Genomic DNA, 23087 nt, shown 5'->3' on the forward strand with positions numbered 1-23087 from the left:
TCCCCTTAGTCTCCAAGCTTCCCCAAGCTTCTCCAAATGTATAAGCAGTTTAACTCTGAACAGAGCACAGCTTCAAGACAAGGCTCTTAGGACAGTGTGTGTGTGTGTGTGTGTCTTCAAATTGCTGCTATCCATCTACTATCATGAGGTCATGAAATCAATTCAGTGGGTCATGTCCAGCTCTTTTATTTTTCTTATAATAGAATCAGTAGAAAATGTCAGAGTACATGGCAACCTAGGGTCAATATTTTTTCATGAAACCTTTCCCTTTATACATTCATGTTCATGTGTATATTAGTTAGGAACATAAAATGTGTTTCTTACTCGGAGTCATGCTAAGAAAAAAGTATAAAAACCCACTATATGGCCTTTCAACCAGATTGTACCAGTCACCCTTTTATAGAAATTCTAGAGGGTCATATCTTTTGGCCCCTGGGTTCTGGGAATCATGGCCAGAATCCCGAACGCTTCTCTATACATATTGAAGCACACTGATTTCCACTTGCTTGGGTTGAATCCTTACCGGAATGGTATCCTGGCTATTTGTATTCCTGTCCATCCAACATCAACAACAGAAATCATAATTGGGGAACATCAGGAGGAAGAAGACTGTTTACTTGACTCTTTGCTGGGAGCTGATTCTATCTACCCTTCTTTGATGACATTCTAAACCAGGGATAGTTACATTGACTAAGATGAGAAAGAATAGTTTCCATCTGAACTTGCATCTTTTTTCACTTTTTGGAGAGTTGATTAGCAGGCAGCATCACTAGCCCCTTGCATTAGGAGAGGCTGTGCTCCTGCATCTTCCCACCTGCGGCGCCCAGGTGGAAGCCGAGCTCTTCATGGACCCCAGGAGACCTCAGGGCCCAGGGTCAGGATTTGGCTTTGGGTCCTCTTGGAAAGAAAACTGAAACTCAGAACAGCATTTTGTTGCTGTTGTTCAAAGAGCCCCAGAATGTGCTAAAAGTCATAATGTTTGTTCAAGTCATTCTCAGACCACTGCCAAAAGACCTACAGGGACCTTGAAAATCACTGCTTTCATCATTTTTCCCCACTTCTGCCATACTAAATGGGTAGAAATCCAGCTTTTATGAAAGAATGCCCAAAGGAAATTTAGTTTTCTTCCTCAAGTAATTCATTTCAGCATTATTTGTTGTTGATGGTGTCCACTAAATAGGAGACGCTTTGACCAATGTATAGGTTGTAGTTCATTCTGAGAAAGTGCATTTTACCGGTGAGTAATGAGGTGGTCTGTAACTACAGGGAAAAAAGTGTGAGTTTTTTTTTTCCCCATGGTAACTCCCTTTTCACAGCTGAGCAGCCTAGTACTCAGAGTAAAGTGTGCTCCCTCACACATGCTCTTTTGTCCCCTCCACCCGCCCCCCGAAAAGGAGTGCTTTGAATATTTTGCTAAGAGACATTAATGATAGAGGCAAACAGTTTGTGGCTGTGACCGGAGAAATTGTGTGTTTGTAGGGAAAGGGCTTAGAAATGTGCATCTTGGAACTATAATTACCTGAGGAAAAATGGATAGTGTGATTGTCATGTTCATGTCTGCATTTTTCTTTGTGAGCACTCAACTGGATAACTGCAGCCTCTGAGTGGTTTGAAAGAAACTGAGGATTAATATTGCTGCTAAACTGGACCCCAGAGAGAAGCTTCTTGGTGAGGGGGAGAAATGATAGGGATTTAAGTTACAACATTTTCTGGAAAGTAAAAGCAGAAAAATATACAAGATACAGCCCACTGGCCTCAGCTGGCTAAGGGCTCAATTATGATTCGATACACATTCCCTGAATGAAACACGTACCCTCGCCTGCCCTGAGGTCAGCCTAATGACTGGAAATTCCAAAAATGTAACAGCTACTGTCCCTTGGCCTGTTTAAAACACACACACACAAACACACACAGCCCCACACCCATTCTGAATCAGGTTTGGATAAATTAACACATTCTGAGTCGGGTTTGGTTAAAATCAGTTTTCTAACAATGCCTTCTCTGTAAATAATACTTCGTAGTAATGCGGGGCATCAAAAATGATTAGAGGAAAGGACTTCTATGGTGGTCCAATGGTTAAGAATCTGCCTGCCAGTGCAGGGGACACGGGTTTAATCCCTGGGATCTGGGAGGATCCCACATGCCAAGAGGCGACTAAACCAGTGGGTCACAACTACTGAGCCCATGCTCTGCAACAAGAGAAGCCACCTCAATGAGAAGCCCACACGCTGCTTGCCACAACTAGAGTCCCCCGGTTCGCCACTGCTAGAGAAAGCCCATGCATAGCAACAATGACCCAGTACAGCCAAAAATAAATAAGTAAACATATAAATAAATAATACTTTTTTTTTTTTTTTTTTAGAAAAAAGACCATTCAGTTCCCTTTAGAAAAAAATGATTAGAGGGAATCTTGAGTCACTTTATTTTGGTGGACCACTAGCCAGGAGGAATATTTTTTTAATTCTACTTTTTCACTGGGCTTTTCCAAGTCTGTGATCACCTTCTTTCCTCTTGGTTTTACTGTTCTCTGGAACTGTCAACAGAAGAGAAGGAACTTGTGCAGTTCCTGGACCTTTCCTACCCTTCTCTAGTTGGGGAGTTTCTGTAACACCATGGATTTGTCCTCATTTCCTGGACCTTGATAGTGATGTCAAATTACAAGTTTCAACTCATAAGGGGATCATAAAGTCAACCTAGTGTATCATTACCCCTTTTGTTTGTTTTTTGCAATGAACTAGAATTAATATTTCTGATAGAAATATCAGAGTGTGCGCATAAGACAGGCAGGTATTGTTTTATGTAACTTTTGTCTTCTTTTCTCACACATGCACGTATACATGTTCCCTTGTGTGTTGTGGATCCCAATGTAAAGTGTATTTCTTACTGTGGATCATTGTCATTGAAATCTACTTATTTAGGAGACCAACATGGAAAGAATACCATCACTGTGGTTTTTTTGACATTCTTCACTGTTTGCAGCAACTATAGAATTTTGGCCTGTGTCAAAGGCACTTGACTCATTGAGCAAACGGGCAGCTTGGCCTCAGGCACTTCTTTCATTACCTAACAGGAAGGTAAGGCCACTCATCTAAATGTAGCAGAGTGCATGAGATGGAGAGGAAGAGGAGAAAAGCAAACATTGGAAATATAGTGAAAAAATTAGTTGGAAAATCTTGGGCTTCTGTCAGTGAATAAGCATTTTCAGATATCAAGGACTCCCTCACATAAATGCTATAGAGTGTTTCTATACATTTAGACATGATATGTTCATTTGTAAACCAAAGTATGATGGTATATTATAGCCTAGGATGGCAGGTATTCAGAAAACACACCTCTTGTTGAAAGGGCCACATTACAGCCCTGTGCATTTTCATGCTTTCTTGACATCCGCTTCATATCTGCTGATCCTACTGTCCCTTGCTCCCCTCTGATCTGCCCAACTGTACCTTTAGCTTGCTCTACTCCCCAAATCCATTATCACTTGAGGTGCCTAATTGTTCTAGGTATATCAGTCATCTTCATCCCAGCATGATCACCTGGCACACGGAGCCTGGCATGTAGAGACACATGCCTTAAAACTGACTCAAGAAGCAGACCAACTCCTGTGACGTTCCTTGAGCTGTGCCTTCTCCTTTCCAAGTGCCTTGAGGGGTTGAAGAGGACAGCTATGGATTCAAATTGTGGTTCCACTGCTTATTAGTTGTGTGGCCTTGAGCAAGTTGAGCCTTCAATTTCATCATCTGTAAACACTGGAGTAGTTTTGATCACACTATAAGTTTGTTATGTTGATTTGATCTATTTACATATTAAAGTGCCTAGCAGTACCATTCAGGAGGAGCTCTTCTATCAGTGATTGATCAGTCCCTTTCCTCTTTGTGGTTGTCTGCTTTCCATCTTTCTAGAGAGCAGTCATTCAAGCCCCTAGGGATTGAGGCTGCACTTTTGTCTTGCTACTTTCTCTCCCTGGAAACTGGAGACCTCTGTCCCTTTGACTGTGGCCTTGCTACCTGGGACCTACCCAGACATTGAGACTGTGCCTGGGGTTGGGATTCAGGGCTCTTGTATTTTGGTCCCCTGTGTTGACTCTGCCTGAAATCTGTCAGGAGGTTGGGAAAGTAACATTAGAAACATCTGTTGAGCTTGAACCTCAGTTGTGGCTGGGCCAGTCCACTAAAGCTTGTGCTACCAAAAAGGCAAGTATAATGGCAACCCACTCCAGTATTCTTGCCTGAAAATGCCATGGACAGAAGAGGCTGGTGGACTCCTGTCCATAGGGTCACAAAGAGTTGGACACAACTTAGTAACTAAACAACAGTATGGGCCCCGGCCTTTTTTCTACCTCACTTTGGAGTGAGTTGTCATATTCAACTGAAACAAAAAGTAATACTCTTCGTATAAGTCCTCTTCATCCTTCTGATCTTCTGAATGAGTATTTCAAGAATCTCTGCTGTTAAGCTTACCATTTGAACTGGCTGCATATGGGTGTTTAGATTTGAATTCACATTTCCTTTTTTTTTTTTGGATGTGGACCTTTCTTTTTTTTTTTTTCTTTTAAAGCAGTCCCATCTGTTTACTTTGTTTTTCTTTTTCATAGCAATGTCCTTTTTTTACATTTTTATTTATTTATTTTTGGTTTTGGCTGTTGGGTCTTCGTTGCTGCTGGGGCTTTTCTTAGTTGTGGCAAGCAGGGGTTACTCACTAGTTGTGGCACATGGGCTTCTCATTGCAGTGGCTTCTCCTGTTGTGGGGCACGGGGCTCTAGGACAGGAGGGTTTCAGTAGCTGTGGCTCACAGGCTCTAGAGCACAGGCTCAATAGTTGTGGCACGTGGGCTTTGTTGCTCTGAAGCATGTGAGATCCTCCCAGATCAGGGATTGAATCCATGTCTCCTGCATTGGCAGGTAGATGCTTTACCACTGAACCACTCGGGAAACCTGTGGAAGTAGACTGTTTTAAAGTCTTTTTCAACTTGTTTATAATATTCCTTCTATTATATGTTTTTATTTTTGCACTGAGGCATGTGAGATCTTAGCTTCCCAACCAGGGATCAAACCCACACCCCCTCCATTGGAAGACGAAGTCTTGACCACTGGACTGCCAGGGAACTTCCTGAATTCACATTTCTAACATCTTTATACATTTAATATCTTTTCCATTTTTAAGAACTTCTAAAATTCTTATGTTGCAAGGTGAAATTCCACCTGGAGTTGAGTTTTGGTTCCTCTTTGCAGTTACATCATCTTGGGCAATTCACAAGTTTCAATTTCCAGTAAAATGTCTTTTTGCTGCTGCCCAAGGTTGTTGAAGATTGAAGTATGCCGAACACTGTGATGACCTTGACATATGTGATTCCACTGGTAACATTGTTATGATGAGGGATAGAGTGTACATAATGGTAGTGAAAGTGAAAGTCACTCAATCATGTCAGACTCTTTGCAACCCCATGGACTATACAGTCCATGGAATTCTCCAGGCCAGAATACTGGAGTGGGTAGCCTTTCCCTTCTCTAGAGGATCTTTCCAACCCAGGGATTGAACCCAGGTCTCCCGCACTGCAGGCAGATTTTTTTACCAGCTGAGCCACAAGGGAAGCCCAAGAATACTGGAGTGGGTAGCCTATCCCTTCTCCAAAGGACTTTCCAACCCAGGAATCAAACCAGGGGTCTCCTGCGTTGCAGGTGGATTCTTTACCAACTGAACTATCAAGGAATGGTAGTAGTAACGTTATTATTTAGGAACTAGAGATGACCAGCTTATTCTTGATGATGTCTCTGACTGAATAGATTTGACCTATGTCACTGTGACAACAATGCTCTGACAACCCTTTGGGAGAGGCCTTGATAAAAAGAGGCTACCCTTAGAAAGCTCCAGGCAACTTAAAGATCTACTCCTTGTTAGCAAGGTAAACTTGGGCACATAAGTATAGTTTTATATATATATATATATATAGTTATGTGTATATATATATATATAGTTATATATATAAGTAAAGTATATATAGTTTGGGTATAGTTTTGTCATCTGTAAAGTGTAACATGGCTTTTGTTTATTCAACAAGCAATTACTGTTAGGTGCCTGCTATATATAAAACAGATAAAGTGAACAAATATGAAACCTACCCTGATGGAACCTGCAGTCTAACTGGGGAGAAAAACGTAAAATAAATAATCACAAATATATGTGTACCTATAAACAGTGGTAAGCACCTACTGTACAGCACAGGAAACTATATTCAATATCTTATAATAGCCTATAATGGAAAAGAATCTGAAAAAAAACATACATATGTATATATACATATACACATATAACTGAATCACTTTGCTGTACATGTGAAACATTGTAAATCAACTATACTGCAATCAAGATAATAAAAAATAAATTTTAAATTAAAATGTTTTCCGAAAACTGGAAACAGGTGCAAAGGTAAAGGATGACTTTCTTCAAAAGGTTGTAAAAAGTTCATAGACCTCAGCTGAAAAGGGCCTGAATATTATTTCTTAGAATACCTCTTATTAAATGGTAGGCAATAAATGTTTGTTGATCAAATGATAAATAACTGGCCGAATATGGTATTCCCAGAGACCCTTCCCCAGGCAGTAAAGTGGTAGGTTGGTTTTAAGCAGGACCTAGAATAGAAGTCTTCAAACCTCTCTGCTTAAAAGCTGTATAGCTGGGGGCTAGAGGACAACTGCTGTGGACACAGGATTCCTCCCTGTAAACTGGGGTTATGCTACTGTCAGTCACCCTCTGTTGTGCTGAAGTTTAAATGAAATGAGTGAAAACACTCTGAAAGGATCATGGCTGTAGGTATTATGTAGTGGCTACCTCTGAACTCTAACTCCAGAACCTGGGATCATAGCCTGCCTGACCTGGAGATGGGTCCCTGGTCCCATAGTCCTCTGCAGAAGCCTTAGGACCAACTCGTTGGATCCCAGTCTGCTTGAGACAGCAGAATCTACAGTAGTGCATGGAGTGTATCTGGCTTTTTGCCCCATATTAGAAGATGCTTACTTCTTGGAAGGAAGGCTGTGACAAACCTAGACAGCATATTAAAAAGCAGAGACATGTCTTTGCTGACACAGGTCCATATAGTCAAAGCTATGGTTTTTCTAGTAGTCATGTATGGATGTGAGAGCCAGACCATAAAGCAGGCTGAACGCTGAAGAATTGATGCTTTCAAATTGTGGTGCTAGAGAAGACTCTCCAAAGTCCCTTGGACAGCAAGGAGATCAAACCAGTCAATCCTAAAGAAAATCAACCCTGAATACTCATTGGAAGGACTGATGCTGAAGCTGAAGCTCTAATACTTTGGCTATCTGATGCGAAGAGCTGACAACTCATTGGAAAAACCCTGATGCTGGGAAAGATCAAAAGCAAAAAGAAGAGGGCAGCAGAGGATGAGATGGTTGGGTGGAATCACTGATTCAATGGACATGAACTTGGACAAACTCCAGGAGATGGTGAGGGACAGATAGGCCTGGTGTGCTATAGTCCATGGGGTCACAAAGAGACATAACTTAGTGAGACTCTGTTGACACAACTAGCCAGCCACAGGTTTGATGCTACCAGGGGCTGGTACCCCATCCATTAGTGAGGACATCAAGAAGAATGAGAAACAAAGGCTTCCTTTCTGAAGACAAGTTTCAACTCAGCAGCTGCCCATCCCTCTATCTTTCATCTTTGAGGCTAACCCAAAAACTTTCCCCACCTAGCAGAATCACAGATGAGCTGGCCAGTGTCTCCAGCCACACATTTAGTCTGGGCTTGATATTTGTTGGCAGAGTTCCTCACCAAATAATTATGCAGCCCTTGGAGAACTTTGCCCTTAACTTGTATGTGCAAGAGGCATGCTTAGTAAGAGTCTGAACAGGGATCCTGGGAATGGCCCAGCTCAAGGAAGGAACCCCCCTGGCTCTTTGGAATAACAAACAAGGGTTAATTCCATCTATTCACCCACAGACTTGTTCAGTCCTCCCAGAGCTGATTCGAAGGGGGAAAATGTGTGAAAAATATGTGAAAGATAGGGACATAGATTATCACTATTCCCGAAGTAGTTGTTACCCTAACTCTGTGTCTCAGTTGGAAACACAGACCCCGGGTCAACAATACAATAATACAAGCTTCAGTACAAGTGAACTGCAACTTGCTGAATTCCTATGCACCAACGTTTTGATTGAGGGAGCAGGGATGCACATAGAATTATGTCCAGACATTGTTCTCCTTTTATTTTAGAGGAGGGAGGGTAGGATGACATGCTTGGCTTTGGGTCTCAGCATCCCTTAACCCCATAACTAAGATGCTGAACTTCTGTGATGGCTTAAACAAACTCTTGGCTCCTTACCCTCCCTCCCTCTGCAGTCTTGCTCTTGGGACCACTGCTACCCATGTCAATGTTCCTTTTTGTACAGCTCTTGATTTTATTCTTCTGGATATCCCCCGTCCCCTCTGTAGAGGACTAGAGTCCTTCCTGCCCCTGTAATCCAGCCCCCTAGGGACCTGCCTCTGACCAGTTCTGACTTGTGGACCCTGTGGTCTGTCTATCTCTACCCCATCACACATCCTCATACCTCTCAACCTTATCTCCCACTGGTTCCTGCCACCATCTTTCCAAAGATTCCACCCACCTCCCTGAACTTTCACTACCAAACATTTCTCTCCATGCGACAGGTCTAGTTTTCAGGTTCTTAGACTCCTTCCAGTGTGACCCACCTTCTCTCAGTTAATTCTTTCACAATAAACAACAGCAATAATATGGTTTATCATGTATTTATTGTGAGTCAGAAATTTAAGTCTATCATTCTCACCAGCTATCTTGGTCCTGTTCCAAGCTCTTAGAGCAGTCTGGCTATTAGCAGAGGAAATTTAAGGACCCTTTGGTCAATAGGTTAGTGGGTCAGCCTCATCATTTCTGCTGTTGGCCTCCTCTGTCATGACCTTTGCTCATTTCACATGCTGAGGTTGTACCCTGGTTTCATTAACTGATTTATATCTTGACCCCTTTTGCTGATTTTCTGCCTGGATCCCCCACTAAAGACTTCAATACTGAACTCTAGCTCTTGTGTGAGAGAATCCTTGAAACATGCCAAGACCTTAGGTACCATGGTGTTCCAGCCTTCAGGGCAAACACCAGCCTGTCTTATGCTGGGGTGAACCCATCAACCTGATCCCTTTTGCTGGAGCCTCTGGTCCCACTATGATTCTTCTTCCTTCTGCCTGGAGTTGGAACTATCCCTGGTTACTGGTCTTGCCCTGGTGGACCATTTTGCTGACTGGACATCAGATCCAATACATGCTTATATGTCTTAAAGTATTTATTAGGCGCATCTTAAGAAGAAGTTTGGTCTTTCCAGATGGCACTATTGGTAAAGAACCACCTGCCAATGCAGGAAACATAAGAGACACAGATTCAATTCCTGGGTTGGAAATATCCCCTGGAGGAGGGCATGGCAACCCTCCAGTATTCTTGCCTGGAGAATCCCATGGACAGAAGAGCTTGGCAGGCTACAGTTCATAGGGTCGCAAAGAGTCAGACACGACTAAAGTAACTAAGCACTCATGAAGAATTTTGGAGTAAAATAACTTCCCTAAGTTAGCATATATTTAATTTTTCTTTTCCCTCCTCACCTCCTATAGTAATTAGTTATCAATTAAATGCCACTTTTCTGGCTCAATTTAATAAGTAAATTTATTCTTTGAATTATCGCTAAAGTAGCTTTAGTACAATTTAGTTAACAGGCATTTTCTGGTAGAAAAGTAATGTTACTGTATTTCATTGAACAGATTAAAATGTGATTATCTCAATTGTCAAAAATGTTTTCATAGATTTCCTGTGTTTTGTAGTGTTGTTTCTTTTTTGGAGAAGAAAAATTACTCACATTATTGTAATTCCATATAGTGCAAAGCTAGAACAAAGGAAGTGATGCAAATCCTTGAACAGAAAGGTCATTTGAGTCACTGGAGTGTCCTGAACCATAATGGGAACTTAAAGCTGCTATTGATACACAGCACATTTCTTCAGATTCTGACACCACTCACTTATTATGTAGATGTTTTTCATGTGAATATTTGCTCTGAGGGAAAGCAATAGAGAGGCATTTACTTGTAAACAAAGACGGGTGATGGGAAGAGGGGAAGGAAACCTTTGTAGAAAATAAACCAGCTTCTCAGGATCTTGCACTCTTAAAAGCTCCTGCCATTCTTTATCGTTTAGAACAGAAGTGATTGAGAGAATTAAAGAACAGAATTAGCAGTGATAAAAACATGAATTCTGCCTGGTGATCCAGAATCACAACTTGGAACTAATAGACCTTGATGTTCTCACCAGAAATGATGATGAAGATGCCAACTCCTGATCATGATTGGCTGATATTTACTGTTGCACACACAGCACTGTACAAGGCCTCCATGGCTTTCTTGGGTTAATTAGAATAAGTGATGGACACAGAGGCACAGCTGGCTTGTCTGGATAATTGGATGTGAAGGAAGAGGATAGTTTCACAGAGGAGAGATCTTTCCTGTGTTTTCACTGAGGATTAGCCTGTGGATGAGGAAACTCGGAGAGTAAAGGCCACTGTAACTTTTGGTTAACATTTTGCATAATTCAGACTGACTAATCTTACAGTTTCTGGTAACTCAATTTGAATCTTTGGCAAGTTTTGATGGGGAGTTATCAAATCTGTCTCCAGGCTAAAACAAGCAATCAGTTACTGGGTCAATGATTTTTGCATTGTATTCTAGTTGTTTTAGGGCTTTTGCAAACAACAGAGACCTATCCATGGCTACTGCAAGAAACAGGAGGAGGAAAATTGGTGTGTTGTACTTACTCAAATTGAAACCACAAAATCACTCAGAACAGGGAGTCACTCTTTTTCCTCAAGCTCACTCATGTCTCTATGGATCTACTTCATTCTGTTATTTTCTCACAGCTTCATTTCCCTGTGGTTCAATGTTTACCTCATATCAGTCGGACTGAGCAGTTTCTCAATTTTAAATTCCCACATGGGGATTCTCATACCAATTTTTTGAGCCAGGCAGCCAAGTCATAGGTATATGACTAGGGATGCTAGCCTAGGGATGCTCAGTTACATCCGATTCTTTGCGACCCCATGGACTATAGACTGCAGGGCTTCTTTCTCCATTCAATTCTCCAGGCAAGAATACTCGAGTGGGTTGCCAGTTCCTTCTCCAGCCTAAGGATGGACTGGGTTTATGCCGGATGCCTAATGTTGATTCTGTCAGCTATGCCTCAGGGTCAAAGGCCAGAGCAGGTTTCTACAAAACAGCAGAGTCTGTGGACAGGGCAGAGTCCTGCATATCGATGGGCAGTGATGGTGTCTCATGTAGAGCTAGTTTCCTCCTGCTAAGAGGTGAATCTGAACACTGAACTGTTGAGGGGGAAAAAAGATGTTTTGGGTGACACCACCATCTTGGCTTTTTTTCTGTTTGAGTTTTGAAATTCTATGATGATGACCTTCTTTTCTCTTCTGTTGAAGGTGGCCCCCTACTACGTCCATTCAGTGAGAATGTTTCTCTCCTGCCCACACATAAAAATTGACATAATAAACCTACAGGAGAATGGATTCTGAGAAGAAAATGGGCAAATGGGAAGAGACAAGGAGAAGAATGGGGGAAATACTGGCTGGAAATGAGATCCTCAATTTCCACCTAGAAATGTGCTGCCTCTCCAGATGATTAGGGGTGGTGAAGGGAGGCTTGAGGAGGAGGAAGAGAGAGGGAGTTGGGGTTACAATAAGGGACACAAGAGCATGAAAGAGAGGATTTGGGATATTGGGCCTCAGAAGATGGGAATTCCACCTTGATGTCTTTGAAGTGATATTGCCAAAGGGTAGGTCAAAAGTGAACTTGGGATGGAGATGAACTGCTGAGTCAGGCTGACATTTAGCTCCTGTCTTCCCGAAAGCACTCCAGTACACAAGTTCATGAGCAATCTCCTGGGCAGTATAGCTCACCAGGAGTATTCCAACTTCTAACCAGCCCCAATTAGAGATGCTCCAGAAAGCAAACATAAGCATGTTGCAGATATTTTTATTGGGCTGAAATATTTTAGTTTACCATTCTAGCAAATGGTCAGAGTTGCAGATGACATTTAACTGTTGGGATAAATTCATCTGGCCTATTAAAACATAATGTGTCATTTTCATTGAGCACCTAACCTTTAGGGAAAAGAGAAGGACCTCTTTATTTTTTATGTATCTTCATTTGCTTCTAACATTAACCATCCCTCCTAATTTGTTGTCCTATGATCTGGCCTGCAAAAGCAACCTATGTCAGTCTTCCTAATATTTGGTCTTAGGCACAGTTCTTCCATTGCACAAATTAGTCTGTTACCCTTCTTCATTGAAAATTAAAGAAGGGCCTGCCTGTTGAACTCTTAAATTCATCCTATTAACCCTATCTCAGATGCCCCTCTTCCTTGAAGCAATGCTAGAGTTATGTGTCCCCTGTTTGGTTAGTACAAACTGCTCTCTATTGCAATTACTTAATTACATGAAGATCTCCCTTACTAATCTGTGAACTCCTTTCCTACATCACCTGTGGCTTTTTCACTTCTGAGCTTCCAGTACTGAGCACAGTGAATGATGCACTGTGTTCAGTGTTCAGTCCAGTTCAGTCACTCAGTCATGTCCGACTCTGCGACCCCATGAACCGCAGCACACCAGGCCTCCCTGTCCATCACCAACTCCTGGAGTTCATCCAAACCCATGTCCATTGAGTCGGTGATGCCATCCAACCATCTCATTCTCTGTCATCCCCTTCTCCTCCTGCCCTCAATCTTTCCCAGCATCAGGGTCTTTTCTAATGAGTCAGCTCTTCACATCAGGTGGCCAAAGTATTGGAGTTTCAACTTCAACATCAGTCCTTCCAATGAGCACCCAGGACTTATCTCCTTTTTAGGATGGACTGGTTGGATCTCCTTGCAGTCCAAGGGACTCTCAAGTGTCTTCTCCAACACCACAGTTCAAAAGCATTAGTTCTTCTGTGCTCAGCTTTCTTTATAGTTCAACTCTCAAATCCATACATGACCACTGGAAAAACCATAGCCTTGACTAGATGGACCTTTGTTGGTAAAGTAATGTCTCTGCTTTTTAATATGCTGTCTAGGTCGGTCATAACATTCCTTCCAAGGAGTAAACGTCTTTTAATTTCATGGCTGCAATCACCATCTGCAGTGATTTTGCAGCCCAGAAAAATAAAGTCAGCCACTGTTTCCACTATTTCCCCATCTATCTGCCATGAAGTGATGGGACTGGATGCCATGATCTTAGTTTTCTGAATGCTGAACTTTAAGCCAACTTTTTCACTCTCCTCTTTCACTTTCATCAAGAGGCTCTTTAGTTCTTCTTCACTTTCTGCCACAAGGGTGGTGTCATCTGCATATCTGAGGTTACTGATACTTCTCCCAGCAATCTTGATTCCTTTTTGTGCTTCTTCCAGCCCAGCATTTCTCATGATGTACTCTGCATATAAGTTTAATAAGCAGGGTGACAATACACAGCCTTGATGTACTCCTTTTCCTATTTGGAACCAGTCTGTTGTTCCATGTCCAGTTCTAACTGTTGCTTCCTGACCTACATACAGGTTTCTCAAGAGGCAGGTCAGGTGACCTGGTATGCCCATCTCTTTCAGAATTTTCCACAGTTTATTGTGATCCACACAGTCAAAGGCTTTGGCATAGTCAATAAAGCAGAAATAGATGTTTTTCTGGAACTAGTGAATGTCAATTGAATGGAGTCAACTGTGTCTAATATGGTTTAGCATTCACAATATTATCAGGGCCCACTATTGTAGGGGGCAATTTTGGTGAAGCAGGAAGAGTTGGAGTTAGGACACTTCTGTTCAAGTCACAGATCTGGTCACTGTCTCCCTGAGCTTTGGTTTCCTCCTATGCAAAATAGAAAAAAAGGATTTTTGCTACTCAAGGCTTTTGTGAAAATGAAATGAAAAACAAATGTGGAAAGTCTTTGTAATGTTAAAGTGAAAGTGAATTCGCTCAGTCGTGTCTGACTCTTTGGGACCCCGTGGAGTGTAGCCGCCAGACTCCTCTGTCCATGGGATTCTCCAAGCAAGAATACTGGAGTGGGTTGCCATTTCCTTTGCTACACATAAGCAAGATTTCCTCAAAATCTGTTTTGGAAATTCATTAAATAATCTTCCTTAGATGTGCATGCTCCAAGATAGATCTTTCTTCTGTGGCTCTGCAGCAAACATATCATAGAGTTGAAAGCTATGCTGTTATAAGAATAATAAACAGGAAACATCTAATATAATGCCTAGCATACAGTCATCACTCAAAAAATGAAAGCTGCTGTTACTTTTATTTCTACTACTGTTATTAGGTTAATGTAGCGTTTCCTCAGCTGGCTCAAAGGAAAGCAGTTGAGTGATCTGAGAAAGGAGAAAGGTAGTGGATCTGCAGTCTTCATATGGTTCCGTAACCCTCCATCCTTAACAAGCCGCTGATTGCTTGTCTCTTTTCTCTGTACACTCATCTTGTGCTGAAGGATTACTCTGAGCTCAGAGAAGAGGAGCTATAAAAACCCAGGTGAGTGTTGCTGTCCTCTTGAGCACGTACTTAATTCTCTTATTATCTGTATCTGTCAGACAGTGGAGCCTCTACTAAGGATGATGAGGCTATAAAAATATCTGCATTTATCTGCAAGGCTGATACACTACCTTATTTGGAAGTTAAGGTGGAGACAAACCATTCAAGTTGATGCCATTGAGCCTTGTTAATTTGTGAAAGGGTTTTGTATTCGCCATCCCCCACCCCACCTTTTTAACCATTCTTTATTTTCCAATCCTGCTTTTTGTTGGCTTCAAATATGCTCACAAGAGTCCTGCCAGCTTTAGTTGGAAGGAATATATATTTCCAAGCTTAGTTGGACATCAGTTGTTTTTGGGCCCTGCCCAGACTTTTGACAGAGAAGGTAGTGTTAAAGGGGCTGATGGTGTCTAGACAGTAAAATCAGAAACTGTGTAATTTATGTTGTATTACAGACATTCACTTCCCGGATTGGAAAAGGAAAACTAGTTTTTATCTAAGGAAGTTACATTAAAAACCAAAGCTTCTGGGTATTTCTGACCTATGAAAAGTTACAGCTTGCATAGTTTTTCATAACATTCTCCAACTCCTTTAAAAACAAGAATTATTGAGAGTGTTACATGAGAATAGACTTCCAAGTTTCAGGGCACAATTCATAGAATCATATATAGTGATCTTTCCAGCTATTCACCTCTGGTTAGACCCCTGTAAGCTTACAATGTAGTTTGATTATTGCACACCAGTTTCAGAGGGATATTGGGAAGTTGGAGAGGAGTATAGCAAAAGAGGATAGAGTTGTTTGGGACTATAAAGAGGATTGACAGTCTGACTCAGGGATCCAAAAAAAAAAATTGGACTTTGCCTTAAAGAAAAAGCCTGCTCTTAGTTATGAAAAAGTTGTAGTAAAAATTTTAAATGCCTCAATCATACCACAGTATTTTGTGTTTCTTTTTAGGTTGCTTGGGCTTCCCTGATAGCTCAGTTGGTAAAGAATCCGCCTGCAATGTGGGAGACCTGGGTTCGTTCCCTGGATTGGGAAGATCCCCTGGAGAAGGGAAGGGCTACCCACTCCAGTATTCTGGCCTGGAGAATTCCATGGATGAGTCCTTGGGGTCGCAAAGAGTCAGACACGACTGAGCGACTTTCACTTTCACTAATGCTCGTAAACATCAGATATTCAGTATTCATTACTGTGGAAAATACTAGAAAGACAGAATCTTAATAAGCTAGGCAAATTTATAACTTTTGGCTTACTTTGACTTGGATAATCACCCAGGGCTTCAATTAAAGCTCTATGTTTCTTTCAGAAAAGTGTAAATGCCTCTGTGGAGAGCTATGAGACATTATATCAAAGACTACTCTCTGAACTGTTTTAGAATACATGCATTTAAAATGCTGTAGTCATTAGTTTATGGCAAACTGTTTCTAATCATTCTTTGAAAAGTTATTAATAGCTCTTAAAGTAGGAAAATTAGTCATCAAACTTCATTCATTACCGAGGAATTATTTTATATTCTCTTCAGATCGTAGGATGCTCTACTAGGTTTAATTTCAGTTCAGTAGTTTTCACTAGATTGTACCTATGTCTTAATAAGGCACTCAACAAATCTGGTTGAACTGTGTGTTGAGCTGTTTCTAAATCTTACATGGAAAGCACTTTTTAGTATATAGTAGCTAAACAATTAAAATTACTTTAAAGGGAAGATAATTTCAGAAACACTCATTATATTATATTAATATTAGATATTAGAAAATAGAGAAGAGTTAATGTATTGGATTGGCCAAAATGTTCATTTGGGTTTTTCTGGAAGATGTTATGGGAGAACCTGAATGAACTTTTTGGTCAACCCAATATAATGTATTGATTGCTAAATATTCATGATATGTATAACATTCAGAACTCTTTGTAGCAGCCAGTGAACGTGGAGGGGCTTCCCTGGAGGCTCAGATGGTAAAGAATCTGCTTGCAATGCAGGAGACTCAGGTTCCATCCCTGGGTCAGGAAATTTCCTGGAGAAGGGAATGGCTACTCACTCCAGTGTTCTTGCCTGGAGAATTCCATGGACAGAGGACTATTGACTGCTATATACTCATGATGTGTATAACATGCAGAACTCTTTTATAGCAGCCAGAGATAGTGAAAAAGCCTTTTCCACAGCACTATAGCCCTTTCACAGAAAGACCTGGAGATCAGAATTTCATCACATCCCTGGGAAGCTGAAGATACTTGTTCAACATGTCATCCCAGTTTGGGATGTTTAGATTGTTGATTTCCCAGGATGATAGTCTCCATCCCTCTATAGTTGCCACAGGTTTAGCACAATGCTGGGAATGTAAAGGATATACTGAGAAATTCTTAATTAATTGGGAAATTGTCTGTATAGAAGAATGCTTTGGTAACTAACATAAGCTGAAATAGTATCTCTCCACTGCTAGCTATGGTAGAATGCAACAATGGGAAAACTGAAAAAATAACAATAATAATGGTCACCATTAATTAATGATAATAATAATCACCATTAAGCACTTACTGTCAGCTCACTTAATTTTTCCAATAGCTGTATGAATTATCACAATCTTGTCACAGTGATAGTATTATCACAGTCTTCCAGATGGGCAAATTTAAATTCAGATAAGTAAAGTAATTTGACTAAGATCACAGACCTAGTAAATACCAGAGTTTTAAGATTCATATTTAGACTATCCTGAGTCCTAAACCATCCTCATTTTTAATTGAAATATAGTTGACATACAGTATCAGGTTAGTTTCAGGTGTCCTGCATAGTGATTTGACATTTGCATATATTATGAAATGATCACAGCAATAAGTGTAGTAACCATCTGTCCCTACACAGTTATTGCAATACTATTGACCATGTTCCTTATGCTACATATTATATCTTTGTGACTTATTTTATAACTAGATGTTTGTACCTCTTAATTTCATTCACCTATTTCAGCTGTACCACACATACCCCTCCCCGCTGGCAACCATCCATTTGCTCTCTGTATCTATGAACTAGTATTCGTTTTGTTTTATTTATTTTTAGATTCCCCATACAAGCAAGATCATATGGTATTTGTCTTTCTCTATCTACTTATTTCACTTAGTATAATACTTTCTAAATCTATCCATGTTATTGCATATGGCAAGATTTCCTTCTTATATGTCTAATCCATTATGATTATATATTTATGTATATGTATCATATCGTCTTTATACATTCATCTATCAATGGACACTTAAGTTGCTTCTATATCTTGGCTATTATAAATAATATTTCAGTGAGTGTTGGTGTGCATATTACTTTTTTTATTAGTATTTTTGTTTTATTCAGGTAAATACCTAGAAATGAAATTGCTGGTCACATGACAGTTCTATTTTTAATTTTTTGAGGGAAATCTATACTCTTTTCTATAATACCACTAGCAATCCCACTAACAGTGCTCAAGAGTTCCCTTTTCTCCACAGTCAACAACACTTGTTATTTTTTTGTCTTTTGATGATAGCCATTCTGACAGGTGTGAGTTAGTATCTCATTGTGGTTTTGATTTTCATTTTCTTATGATTAGTGAGTAATGTTGAGCATCTTTTCATGGGCCTGTTGGCTGTTTCTTTTTTAGAAAAATGTCTGTTCAGGTCTTCTGCCTGTTTTTTAATCAGATCGTTTGTTTTGGTGTTGAATTGTATGGGTTCTTTGTATATTTCGGATATTAACCCTTTATTAGATATATCAATTGCAATATATCATCTTCTCCCATTCAGGAGGCTGTTTTCATTTTGTTGATAGTCTCCTTCACTGTGTAAAAGCTTTTGATGTGGCTGGGTTGTTAAAATCCCCTTCTATTACTGTATTACTGCAAATTTCTCCCTTTATGTTTGTTAATAGTTGCCTCAGTAATTTTGCTATGAATTCCTTCTAGTGTATTATTCATCTGTTTGTTTGTTATTCTAGGTCTTTGGTAAACATTTCTTGCATCTTCTCAATCTTTACCTCCATTCTTTTCCTGAGATCCAGTATCATCTTCACCATTGTTATTCTGAATTCTTTTTCTGGTAGGTTGTGTATCTCTATTTAGTTGTTTTTTGGGGTTTTATCTTGTCCCTTCATCTGGGACATAACTCTCTGCTTTTCCATGGTGATTAACTTTCTGTAACATGGTTTTTGTTTTAGCCTCTCTGAGACTGTGCTTCTTCTTGCTTCTGTTTGCCCTCTGATGGCTGAGGCTACAAGGCTTGCATAAGCTTTTTAATGGGAGGGACTGACCATGGGAAAAACTGGGTCTTACTCTGGTAGGCAGGGCCTTACTCAGTAGAACTTTAATCCAATTATCTGCTGGTGGGTGGGGTTGCACTTCCTCCCTGGTAGTTGTTTGGCCTGAGGCAGCCCTTGGGTCAACAGACTCTATGCTAGGGTTAATGGTGAACTTCAAGGTTTATAGGAAGTTCTACATTATTTATAATATACACTTGTGCTTAACACCAAGTCCAGACCCAGAAAGGGTTCAACAGGATGGACTAACCCGTTCTATAAGCAGGACCAGAGATTCTCTATTAATTTTCTAACGGAACTCTTTAAAAAACAAAGAAGTTTCTGTTAGTGGAGTAAAAGAAAGATGTAAATAGTGCTGCAGTGAATATTGGGGTGAAAGTGAAAGTCATTCAGTTGTATTCGACTTTTTGTGACCCCATGGATTATACAGTTCACTGCATTCTCCAGGCCAGAATACTGAAATGGGTAGCCTTTCCCTTCTCCAGGGGATCTTCCCAACCCAGGGACTGAACCCAGGTCTCCCTCATTGCAGGCGGATTCTTTACCAGCTGAGCCACAAGGGAAGCCCGAGAATACTGGAGTGGGTAGCCTATCCCTTCTCCAGTGGATCTTCCCAACCCAGGAATCCAACTGGGGTCTCCTGCATTGAAGGCAGATTCTTTACCAACAGAGCTATCAGGGAAGCCTAACATTGGGGTATGTGTATCTTTTTCAACTATGGTTTCCTCAGGGTATATGCCCAGTAGTATGATTGTTGGGTCATATGATAGTTTTATTCCTAGTTTTTTAAGGAATCTCCGTAACTGTTCTCCATAGTGGCTATATCAATTTACATTCCCACCAACAATACAAGAGAGTTCCCTTTTCTCCACACCCTCTCTATAAAATTGTTTATATTTTCTAACTCTTTATTCAAATTCTCACTGTTTTCACCCATTCTTCTCTCAAGTTTGTTGAGCATCCTTATGATCATTACTTTGAACTCTTTATCAGTTAGATTGCTATCTCTACTTTGTTTAATTCTTCTTCTGAGGTTTTTGTCTTGTTCCTTCATTTGGAACATTTTTGCTGAATTCTCTTTATTTCTATGCATTAGATGGGTCAGTTGGGTTTTGCAATCTTGGAGAAGTAACCTTACATAGGAAACATCCTGTGGATCCCAGCAGCACACTCCCCTCTGATCACCAGAGCTATATGCTCTAGGAGTGCTCCCTATGTGGACTGTGTGCAGCCTTCTGTTGCGGTAGGGCAGACTCCTGAGGGCGCACTGGTAGGGGGGCTGGCCCTGGCTGGGTGGGCTGTGAAGCCACGCCTCATATGGTGGTGGCAGGCCCATCGCAGGACAATGTAGCCTTCCTGTGTGGTTGGCTGTGTGACCCATGGGTGCGTGGGGCTGCTGTTGGTGAGCTGGTGAGTGGGGTTGAGTCCCTGCATGCCTGTCTGCATGGGCCAAGAAGGCTTGAGCCTGGATCCTCAGGCTGCTGGCAAGGCCCTGGGGATGGGGGACCGCAAAGCACATCGTATTAATTATCATCATGTTAGAGAGTTTTTATTATACCTTCACCACTAATTTCTCCTAAGAAGTTTTATTTTGACATACCCTAGTCTGCTAAACAGAGCTCTCTGGGTATCCATATCATACCTTGAAAACTAAGGACCCTTTGAAAATAGATCTTCCCCATTATCATTGTGATTTTTGTTCTGGTTATTTAATGCTGCCTAACAAATTTCCCGAAACTTTGTGGCTTAAAGCAATGACAGAATTTAATTTGCTTATGAATTTGCAATTTGGTCAGGACTTAGTGGAGTTAGTTCATCTCTGCTTGGCTTGGTGTCAGCTGGGGTGACTCAAAGAGGAACAGAATATTTACATTTCTGGTAAGTGGTGTGGGAAAGAAAGAACTGGGAGCTGTTACAGCTAAGGCTTCAAGGCCTCTCTCTCCCACTTTATGTGGATTTGCCAGTGGTCTTTCCAGTATGGTAGACTTGCTGGGTGGCTCAGCTGGTAAAGAATCCGCCTGCAATGTGGGAGATCTGGGTTCAGTCCCTGGGTTGGGAAGATCCCCTGGAAAAGGGAACAGCTACCCACTCCAGTATTCTGGCCTGAAGAATTCCATGGACTATACAGTCCATGGGGTTGCAAAAAGTCGGACACGACTCAACGACTTTCACTTTTCTCCAGTATGGTGGCATCAGAGTTGTCAGGCTTCCTACATGTTAGCTCAGAGTACTCAGGAGACAGAGGCATAGTAAGAGAGGGAGAGGGGGTCAGGAGAGACTGAGGGAGCAAGAGAGCACATACATACCAGGTGGATACCCCATTGCCCTTTCGACCTAGTCTCAGAAATCTTGCATCATCACAGTTTTTTTTTCCTAGAAGCAAGCCAATAAAGCATACACATATTCAAAGGAAGAGGAATTAGTTTTTACCATTTGTTGGAAGAATGTCAAAGTTATGTGAATTTGTTTTAAAACACCATGGTACCATGACTCTACCATGAGTTGCTCTTCTGCTGTCTCAACATGAGGCAATAGGGCTGGCCCTGGGCAGAAATGTGAAAGAAGTATGAGTTATCAACAACATCCATCACTTCTCAGTTGTGGCCCTCACCTCTTCCAGGGCCTCTCTTCTCACTGGTAATGGCCATGTGTGTCTGTGGAACTTCTCTGCTTTCCCAAACTCAGAAATTTCCACCTCCCCTGCTCTACACCCCTCCTTACCTCCACCATTAATACTCATCTAGACGATTAATTCAGCCAGGACGGTGAAGCCTAGAGACGCTAGGCGCCATTACCAATGCAGCCCGCAGAGCTCTTGCAGCTTCAGTCCACCTAGTACCCGAGCCAACTCTGACCAAGGCTCACAGCGCACCAGTGTTGCCACAGCACACATTTTCATGAGATACACATTATTGCTTTCTCATCTTTTGCATTAATGATAACCCACAGCTTTCTCAGGATATTTCTACCAAAACCTTCATTGTCCACTTTAGTATATCACACTCTTGTGTTCTCTGAAATATTAAATCAAGATGAGTGGCATAAATGGAAGCTATTAGCTTTCATATGGCAAGCCATTTCTTTGATGGCACAGAAAAGAGGTGGGTTTGCCTTTCTAGGAAAAAACAGTAGTTACAGGGACAGAGCAGGATTTTTCTTCTTTGGCTCCTTTGATGATTTTGATATGCTAGAAAATAAAATATAGTACCTCAGGATTTTCATAAGTCTTGCTGCATATATTTTTCTCAAGTTTGTGAAAATTCATTTTTAGTAAATAAAAGTACTAAAAACTTCTTAGAGCTTTGGAGAATAATAGGGATTACCTTTTTTTTTTTTTTTTTACTATTAAAAGAAATTATTGTACAGTTGTCCCTTGGTATCCTTGAGGGATCCCTTGAGATACTAAAATCCATGGGTGCTCTAAGTTCCTTATATAAAATGGAATAGAATTTGTATATAACCTACTTACGTGCATCCTCCCTTGTACTTCGCATCATCTCTAGATTACTTATAATACCTAATACAATGTAAATGCTATGAAAATAGTTGTAAATACAATGTAAGTGTTAGATAAATGGGCTTCCCTAGTGACTCAGATGGTAAAGAATCTGCCTACAATGCAGGTGACCCAGGTTTGATCCCTAGGTCAGGAAGATGCCCTGGAGAGGGGAATGGCTACCCACTCTGGTATATAAATAATTGCTGGTTCACAGCAAATTCAGGATTTGCTTTTTGAAACTTTCTGGAACTTAAAGAATTTTTTTTGATTCTCAGTTAATTGAATCTGCAAATGCAGAACACACCAATACAGAGGGGCAGCTATAGTTCTGTCAGAAATTCCTTCTGTTGTATTTCCCAAACATATTTTCATTGTGTTCTCAAAGCTGAAATAACCTGTAGGGTTTATGTTGTGAGGGCCAGTGACTCTGTACCTTGTTTTTAATCATCTTACGAATTATATAGTGGTCTGTGAAGACACTACTCAAGTCCATTTTCTGATTTTAAAATATGGCATTTGATTTGAGGAGGGGTAACATGGCCCTTTGGGCTTTGACCTAACTCTTGATTCTTAATCATTTCATATGTCAGCAGTGGGTCTTAGGCTATTGAATTCTAGTTCCAAAGGTGGCTGTCGCCAATCTGCTATTCAGGAGGATGCAATACCTTGTACCAGGGATCCTGGTATGTTACTGCAATGCCCGATTACTATAAGGCTGAGTTCAGAAACAAGTGACTGTCATTATCACT

General features: G+C 40.9%; 1 protein-coding gene across 2 annotated transcripts in view; it reads left to right on the top strand.

Annotated features, from left to right (window-relative positions):
* The window catches only part of DDAH1 (dimethylarginine dimethylaminohydrolase 1), a 145983-nt gene that overhangs the window by 13869 nt on the left and 109027 nt on the right, over nt 1–23087 (top strand). The gene's annotated exons all lie outside the window — the stretch shown is intronic.

This window comes from Dama dama, chromosome 20 (genome assembly GCF_033118175.1).
Source record: "Dama dama isolate Ldn47 chromosome 20, ASM3311817v1, whole genome shotgun sequence".
In the NCBI taxonomy this organism is placed as follows: domain Eukaryota; kingdom Metazoa; phylum Chordata; class Mammalia; order Artiodactyla; family Cervidae; genus Dama; species Dama dama.